Below are 9,804 nucleotides of genomic sequence, written 5' to 3' on the forward strand. Positions count from 1 at the left end.
AGTGGAGTCGCCAACTGTCGCGCCCCATTTTTTGATAAATAAATAAATGGTTTTAAAAATATATTTTTTGTGATTGAAAAATGAATTTTGATTTAAAAGAAAAGTGGGTCTAAATGGGGGTTTGAGAATGCGACGATTTGACCCAAAATTATAGTTTAAAAAGGGTTTTTAAAACTAAATACGGAGTCGCCATTTGGTAATGAGTTAAGGTGTACCAAGTCACCTAAAAAATGTATTTTTAAAGAAAAATAGGAAAAAATAGTGAGAAACCCTTTTTAAACGACTCCTAGTCTACGTAAACCAAAGAAGAAGGTTCGGGAGTCACATTTGACAAAGGGGAAGGCAAGGATAAAATCCAAGGCACCCCTTTGACCTAGCCAAGGCTAGTTGCGTTGATTTAATCAAAGATTTTCTTGTTTTAATCAAAGAATTCATTACATTTGGATGCATTACATGAATGCAAACCCTAGACCTAGGGGTATTGAGGGAAATTTCTCTTCAAAGGTTGAGTGGTGCCAATCACATTAATTGTGAAGCCCAATAACGATCCTTTGAAGGGGTCACGAATAATGCAAGTGGGATGCAAATGAATGGAATGGATGTATGCAATGTGAAGGCATGAGTTTGAAAAAGTAATAAAAGACGACAATGTGTAAGTGAGAGTGTGCACGTGAGTGGGCAAGGTGCGGTATATGAAATGATAATATGAAGTGCATGTGTGCAAGAAATGACAAAAGTGCTCGTGTGCAAGTGAAAATATAAAGGTGCACGTGTGCCAAATGGTGTCCGTGTGTAAGTGAAAGGAAAAGTGAAAGTGTGATGATAGAGTGGATTCGGAATGCATGAGCCTAAGGAATTCATGCATATTGGGTACGGGGAGACCTAAATCGTGACTCAATTTGCCCTTTTATAGAGGGAATACAAGCGTGCTAAGGCTTAGAAAAAGCCACACTCGTCTATATCCCATATTTAAGGGGACTCTCAAGCAAATGAACCCTATAACTAGCATGAAATGCAAAAATCCTAAAATGGAGGGAAAAGGGGTTCGAGGGGCATGGAAAATGATAAAACTAAAAAAAAAAGTGCATGACATGTAATGAACATGCAAACATGTACTAACGAGGGGAAATCCCTAAGGGTCTAGCGTTGGACTAGCCCATTCTATGAATTCCGACTAGCGTTGGACTAGTGGAAACGTACATTCATCCATCACATTCATTCAAAGATATGGAAAGTGAGTAGACATGTCAATCACATAGCACATAACACTTAGCATGCATATCTAAATGCCAAAACCTAAGAAAACGATTAAACATATAGCACATAGACATGCAAGACACATAAAGTGATTAAGGCCCTAACTATTACATTTGCTAGCTAGGCACAAGTCTTCAACAGCTCTTCATCGAATGCTCCTCCAAACCCTATCTATTACAAGCCAAGAGGTGTACACATACCCCATTAAAAGAATACTTGAATAAAAGTAAAAGTAAATGAAATAAATGCAAGGAATTAAGGAAAAACAAGGAAAATCAAAATAGACATGCATATTCACATAACACGTAGGAGCACGTAGGGTCAAAATGAAGTGCAAATGAGGGATAGAGTATACCTCCCTTGAATTGACGCCCTAATGAAGTGAAATTACTTATTTATCCTCCAAAATAAAAGAAATGGTCAAGGTACCAATTTATTTGAGAAAATTAAAGAAAATAGGCAAACACAAGCTCACTTGGTCATAAAGCCCCTAAATTCATGTATGACGTGCAATTTAAACAAAGCATGGTAACTAATTGAAGCAAACAAACAATGAAAAGTGGTAAAGTTTGAGCTGCCAAGGACCAAATTGAAGAGATTATTCAATTGCTTGGGTTATAGTGGCATAAGGGGAAACCTAAGGGGTCAAAGTGCAATTCTTGGACATTTACATGCATGCATACGTAGGAAACAAAATTTCTGCAATGAACATCTTCTTGATATTAAAACAAACGCTGGCTGCAATTTCCATCTTATGCACAAATTCTAAGCAGCTTTGACTAACCCTTTCACCTATCCAAACTTTGGATGAAGCAACAAAACGAACAAGTTCCACATCTAACAATCAAAACATGGAAGGAAATTATGCAAAAGCTTATGAAACATTGATGCAAGATGAAAGAAGATTGCTACAATTTAGGAGCTTTGGCAAAGGGTGTGACCTTTCGGCAACAAAACTAGTTGTGATTCTCATTTTCAAACATAGGTCTCAAGTGTGCCGAACATAAGGCATGCTGCATTTTAGTTTCCTAACTCAATTTTTTCCAGTTTTTGACACATGATTTTGATTGAATACTCCCAACTCCAGGTTCACATCTTTACACTAAGCAATTAACTAACCAACCAAGCCAATCAAGATCAACAAAAATCAGATGGAAAGCCACGCCCAAAAAAATCTAGAACATATGTGCGCAAGACTGGTTCAATGGTTAATTTCAGCAAGCACTTGGTCCTAATTTAAAGCTTTCAAGCCTCCCCAAGCACACACGTATATTGCATCTTCAACTCCAACCAACCATATAACTCACATGCATTAAACCAAAGAGGAAAATCAAATCATTTCAGAAGGCTTAGATACCCAGAAATTATCAATCAAAAATGAAAATCTGTTTGCTGTTCAACTGTGAGACAGACTTCAGATTCAAAGTACTTCAGAAATAATTCATGTTCATGCTAAAATTTGACTCAAACAAACCAGAAAACAATGCCAATGAGCCAGAGTTTTAAATGAGGACAGGTAAGTTCACGGCCAACCTTCATACAAAATCAGTTAACGGCCAACCTTAGATTGCCGCAAGACTCTTCATTCATTTTTTTTAATCTTCAACCCAAATCACAAATCTTTACCATTATTGAACCACATCCCAACAATCAACATCATGAATTTTTAGGCTTCTAACAAGAAAACAATATGCAACACTTCCACATGTAAAAATCTATTCCAGAAATTCCAACTCTTCGGCCCCTTTAGCGTTAGAACAAAATGAAGAACTAGCCCAAGACAAAACAGGCATGATCGATAACTACCCAAACAAAACTGATTCTCACGACAAACAAACTCCAAAATCTTCAATCTCAACCTCCGACAACAAACCCAGAATGTCAATATAAACTCATCATATCAAAACAATGTCCAAACCTGCAACTCTCTACCGTGAAACTTGCGGACCAAAACTGAAAATTTATGAAGTCTAATGGAAAAGGAAAAACATACAAACTGCTGAGCTTGTTGGGAGATATGAAGCCAGAAAAGGATTACCTTTGTAGCCTATGAAGTTGAGATGTAGGAATCCAAATTTTGGGAGCTCAGAGTCTTCTGTCGTTCGCTGGAAAAATGCAGGCTGGAAGGTCGAATTTTTTGCTGCTCTTCACCTCCTTGCCCGTCGATTTCTGCCGCTTTTGCCTTTGTTGAGTTTCTATCAATTTCCTCTAGATTCAATCACCACTCCCATCCTATGTTCTCTCCCTTCTCACCTCTATCTCAGCCCATATTTCCCCCTCCCCTTTCTGTTCAGTCGTCACTCTCTTTTTTTCTTCTTTTGCCGTTTCTTTTGCTCTTTTTGTTCCGTCAATCTCTTCTCACCATCTCGGTTTCTCCTTAGCCGTTCCTAGCTGTTTTTTTTTCCTTGTGTTTTCCTTTTGCCGTCCAACTCCCTCTTTGATTTTTCAGCCGTTCTTTTCTACCCCCCCTTGCGGCTGTCCCTTTGGCTTTTATATGGGCAGCCTCCAACCCTAAAACTCCAGGATCTTCTGCTATATTTGCAACTAAGGATCTCCCCAAAGTTCACTTGCAAGCTGCTGCAAAAACGCAGCTTGCATGCTGAGCGTTAATTTTAGTTTTTTTTTTTTTAACTTAATAAATACAGAATATAAATAATAATAATAATAATAACAAAATGACAAAATCATGTAACAATAATAAGAATGAAAACAAATAAATAAATAAATAAATAAAAACAACAAAAATGTCCATTTTTCAAATTTTCTCCATTTTTCCCCTTTTTTCCTTTTTTCTTTTATTTTCTCAAAATAACTTAATAAAAATAACTAAAGTGCCAAAAGATTGAATTTGAACGTATTTTTGTGACCAATTTTCCCTTTTTCTCTTTTTTCATGATTTTTCCGTTGTTTTCTTTTTCTTTTGAGAAATTCCATCCTAAAAGTTTAAAATAAAATAATGACATGAAAACTAAAAAAAAACTAAAAATGAATAAAACAAACATGACAAAAACAAAAACTAAGAAACAAAGAGTAATTGAACTTGAGCTAAAATTTGGTGTCTACATGGTGACCCTAGGTGAATTTGGTATACTCGAGTATTACCTTGTAGTCCGGCTACGTCCGGATGGGTGGAGTCTGGCCAATGGTCGGATGGGTGGAGTCCGGTCAACGTCCGGAAAAGGGGATGAACGAACAAAAGGATGAACGAGAGATTCTACTTACAAAAAAAAAATGTATTTTCAAACGATTGGAGGAATAAGGGAAAATGTCAGGGGAACGAACAAACAAACGAATAGCTCCATGTGAGCCCATATCCTTTTAATGAATATGTTACTATCGCTTTCCATTGTACATGTTTCTTGAATTATTGATACTGTGAGGACTCGCAAAATTTACTTATTTAATCTCCTATTTCTAGCTTATTTAATTATTTATTTGGTCTTTTACTCCGAATATTATTTTCTAAGCTCTTGAGACCTAATTACATGGAAATATAGTTTCATTATATTTTTAAAATGACTTGTTTCAAAAATTAATTTTCGGAAGCTCGTTTTGTAAAAATAGTGAACACGTCTTTGGAAATCTTGATCGATTGAGAGTACAATAGGTTTGAAATATTGGAGACATGTACAATGGACCTAAATTAGGCATTTTAATGTTTAAATACTCAAGTGACAGTTATTAGTACTATCGTTATAAGAATTTCTCGGAAGTTTCGCGTTATTGCGCTTAAATTGGAGATACGCGTTTTCACACGCGCAATTTAAATTGAGGAACTTTAGACCCTTATTTTGGGACAATTAAGAGTGAATAATATTTATATGAATATAAATGCATTAGAAGTTTAGTACACTAGTGAAACAAACGCGAGAGGAATCGAGCACAAAACGCGCGCGTGCGCGCACTTTTTGCGGTTGACTTTTCTGCACCCAATCCTTAGTCATTAAGCTTCCTTTGGAAGCCTCATTTCAGACCACAATTTCTCTCTCTTGCTCCCTCATCTGGCCGAACAACAAAGCAAGAAAAACAGCTCAAGAGTTCTTCCAATTCCTCCATCAAATCTTCACCAAACCTCTTCCAATTCACTCCAAATTCGAACTACACTTAGCTTAACACTTGAGGAGTATTTTGAGCTGCAAAAGGGAGCTGAAAAGCCACGGTTTTCTGGAGCAAAGAGTGACCAAAATTTCTGATCTAATCATCCAAGAAGGTAGCAAATCATCCAACCCATAGATCTTAGTTTTTGTAAGATTTATTGCACATATAAGGTTATATAATCATGTGGGTAGTCTTGTTTATGGTATAAAATGTGAAAGTGGGCTCTATGAACTCCCACTCTTGGGTTGTTGCTGATTTGATGTTGGATGATGAAATTAATGGTGGTTTAGTGCTTATATTAGTAGATTAATGTTGTATTGTTGGTAGAAAATCAAAGGAGGTGCTTGGAGCAAAAGTGACCGTTTTACCCCTGCCTTGTCCGACCGTTTTCGTGCCAGATTTTGAGATTCTAATGAATTGATTATGTTGTTTATCTATTATTGTAAGTGTGTACAAAATTTCATTGAAAAATAACATGATTTGGTTGGTCAAATGAGTTGATTTCCAAAGTTAGCAAAACTGGAAAATGAATCCCGTATTGCCCAGGCAGTCATTTTGTATCGGCCATAACTCTTTGTTCCGATGTCGAAATCAAGTGCCGTTTGCGGCATTGGAAACTAGACATTCCTAGATTTCCATCGGTACAAATTTCACATTCTGGTTCCACTTGAGTGAGCCACACCATTCGATTGAATATCACTGTCCTGTTTCGTTGCTCTCCAGGAGACAGGACAGAAATTGCTTCTTGATGCTCAAAAACGAGCTATTTGTGAATGGAATTTGAGAATGGTTTCTTCTGAGAAAATTCAGCTTTAGAAGAGAGCTTTCCAAAGCCATCAACCACGCCCAATTCCAAGTTGAATGGAGTGAGTTGTGGCCAAAGTTTGAAACTGCTACAGTGATAGAATTTTCCACTTGGACAGATTTGTAACTAACAATGATTTGGGACTTGTTGTTTTGGAAACTTTGATGTCCGACATCTACCAAACTTTAGATTAGATGTTCCTTGGACTTTGTTTCACAAATAAACCAGATTTGGGTTGGTTGCTTTGGACAAAATGTTTAAAAAGGAAAGAAGAGCTAGAAGACAGTTTTACCTTGGGAAATTTCCTGAACTTTGATGGTTTAGTTAACTACCTTCCCGTGTGAATTTTCAAATGAAATTTGATAGAAGAGTAATCCTCATATGGAGGTTTAATTGTACAAAATTTGGTAATATTCTAAGACCATTTTGATATGCAAATGATGTCACAAAATTCGCTCATCGAATCTGGAAAACTTTTCGTTTTCTCTTAGCCAAATGGTCAAATCTGATTTGGAGAGTTTTATTTCTAGAATTTGGATGTCAATGGTCTTTAAATTGCTCAGTGGATGTTTATGAACTCTTGGTTTCAATAATGGAGAGATTTGGAACTGATTTCATGGTACAAAAAGTTTGTAAACGAAAGAAAAGTGAGAAGGTAGTTTAGCCTTGAACTGATTTGGTTGTTTTAATGACTACCTTACCGTGAGAGTTTTTGTACGAAACTTAGTAGAAATGTTGTTCACACATGGAAGATTTAGTGTACCAAGTTTGATGTATTTCTAATGCCAACTTGATGACCAAATGATATTTCAAATCTAGTTTTAAACCTGGAAAATAGCCCAACAGTCTTAACTTTTTCAGCAACTTGGAGGTACTATATCTTGGTGCTCGAAACTCCGTTTCTCGTTCCGCTTGTTTTGTTATACTCTTGGATTGCAACACTAATTGATTTCCAAATTTCAAAGGTTAGTTCAAAACAAGTGAATTTTTCCGAATTTCTAAAGTTGGCCAAAAACCAACTTAAATCTGTCTTGGTAATTCAAGTTACCAACTTTGAGCCAAAATTTGAGTGCCTTTCACTTACATTCGTGGAAAAGTGTCTTCTAAGAACTTTTAGTACTTTGAAAGAGGATTCCAACAGTACCAAGTTTTCCAATTTTGGACTTGTGGAGAGTGAAATATGATTTTTCAAATATTGCTTGTTAAATCTGGAATTTTCTAACTTAAAGGAAACTAAGGGTTTCAAACCCTCCATTTTCCTTCAATATCATTTGATCGTTTTACATTTGATTTCAAAGATGGAAATCAGATTTGTCTTGTATTTTAAAACCCACTTTTGAACCTCGAGTTACACGAACTCTTAGACTCGTCTCTGCGTTAATTTCTTAGATTGTACTAGTGTACAATTTTCCTCGATAATTAGAATGATTTTGAGTGGTAGTTGATTATTGTTTGCTCAGGCACTCGAGGGAATCTCCCAGAGGAACTCGGAGCGGACACCTAAGACGCTTGTTTAAGAACTACTCGCTTGTTTTGACTAGGTGAGTGTTCCATATAGGAATACGTAATTGGAATAAGTCTATGACATGCTTAACCCATGGTCATTAAGTATTTACCACACTCATGCACATTTGAATAATGTATACTTGAATTACTCGACATGAAACACCTGAAGTAGGTATATTTGAACTATTCGATATGAAATGCTTAAAGAGCATACTTATGTGATTACTTGAAATACTAGATATGAAATGTTTGGAGAGCATATTTACATGATGTGTTTAAATGATTAATTATGCTATGGAAGCATAAGTCGGTTGGAGTAAATCTCCTCGACTCTTACGTGGTGAAAGTGAAAAACGGCCAATGGCGGCCTATTGAAATGACATATGTCTACCAATTAACCGTAATTACTACCGTTAACCGTTTACCGTTTACCGTTAACCGTGTTTACTTACCGTTTTCTAATCTATTTGGTTACTTGCTTACTTGGTTATCTGCTTACATGATCACCAACTTACTTGGTTACTTGACCACCTGATTACTTGATTATCATGAATCACATGTTATATGAAGCTGTCCATCATTATTAGGCGAGTGTGTACTTTACCTCACTCGACCTACTCAAATGATGAATTTTACCTTTTGTCGAATTACTTGGTTACCTGTGCATGTTGTAAGCTCTAAGCTGAACTTGGGCCCTGCCCTTGGTTACTGACCTACTCGAGCCAGGACTGGGCTCGGTCGGGTAGGTTGGAACCCTGGGCCACCGTTTCGGTATACTCGAGTATTACCACTGGAGGGATAAGGCGATGGCCAGACCGTACCGTGGGGATCAGAAGTCATAAGGTGCAGATGACCGACAGAGTTCCACTGGAACACCGTATCCTACCGTATATGTTTACCTTGTATCATGATAATTGTTTCATGCTAAAATGTCAACATGAAATCCTGAACTATGCCTGTGATATGCTCCATACCTGTTACCTGACCAATGTACTTATATCATGATACCTGTCTCATGATAAATGTCTCATACCATGATAAATGTCTCAAATTACTCGTACAATGATTATCACCTCATGATAACACGCCATTGTGTAACATTGAACCATGCATATGATATGCCCAACTTACTTGATTTATTTGAACTGTTAGAGTGTATTGGAACCTCACTGGGCTGTGTAGCTCATCCCACGTTGTGGTTTTCTTTTACAGGGTTCGAGACCAAGGGTGCTCGTGAGTAGTACTAGATTGTTTTCTTTTGAAAACTTTAAGTTATATTATAACGGATGGCTATTGTACCCTTTTCCGTTGGGTTGTATTTAAGCGTGAAAGCTGCATAAATGTAAGTGTGAGATATTTGAAGTACTTTAATTATGTATTGAGGTTACTTAAAGTATTTCAAACTTTTGAATGATGGATTGTAGTGAGTCCTGGCGAGAGCTGGGCAGGCGTCCCGCGGATACCCTTTGGTTCGCCTTAGGGAGAAGTGGGGGCGTTACAGATACTCCATATTTAACGTTTTTGTAAATGTTGTAATTGTTTCTGGACTTATCATTTGATTTATGACATCATTAAAATGAAACATTGCTAAACCGATTTGATTACTGATTTTACTGGTTATTCACTGAGCTTTTAGCTCACCCCAAAACTATTTTATTCCCCTCCACAGGGCTCGTGGCGAAGGAAGGACTTGTAGTACTTGTTCACGTGACTGGATGGCATATATCTTGTATAATTTGGATTTGGAATCATTTGATGTATAGTTGGGAATTAGTTTCCGCTGCATTTGTGACATGTAATTATTGGAGACTTGGATGTATATTTGTGGAGCATGTGATGTATATTTGAGGTTTATTCTTGTAATTCATTTGAGGACCTTAGTGATCGACTGAGTCCCGGCAAGAGCTGGGCAGGCGGCCCGCCGAACCCTCTAGTTCGCCTTAGGGGGAGGTGGGGCCGTCACAGAATTAGCCTTAGGTTAAAACAAGAAAGTTGTAGGGAATGATATTTTAGAGATGTCTGCAAAATTTCAGGCCAATCGGAGCATCGTAGCTTGTGAAAAGACCGAAATACTCCTACTGCCCTGGTTTTACCCGAACGTGAGAATTGCGTCTGTAATTGGTTATTTTGGTTAGGAA

General features: G+C 37.2%; 1 long non-coding RNA gene across 1 annotated transcript; it reads left to right on the top strand.

Moving 5' to 3' along the window:
• Window positions 1-5,191: 5,191 nt before the first annotated feature.
• LOC140013907 (uncharacterized) lies at window positions 5,192-9,062 on the top strand. The gene is made up of 3 exons (XR_011820752.1): window positions 5,192-5,467; window positions 7,621-7,701; window positions 8,879-9,062. It is a non-coding gene; the product is annotated as an uncharacterized lncRNA (long non-coding RNA).
• Window positions 9,063-9,804: the final 742 nt, after the last annotated feature.

Source organism: Coffea arabica, chromosome 8c (genome assembly GCF_036785885.1).
Source record: "Coffea arabica cultivar ET-39 chromosome 8c, Coffea Arabica ET-39 HiFi, whole genome shotgun sequence".
Taxonomy (NCBI): domain Eukaryota; kingdom Viridiplantae; phylum Streptophyta; class Magnoliopsida; order Gentianales; family Rubiaceae; genus Coffea; species Coffea arabica.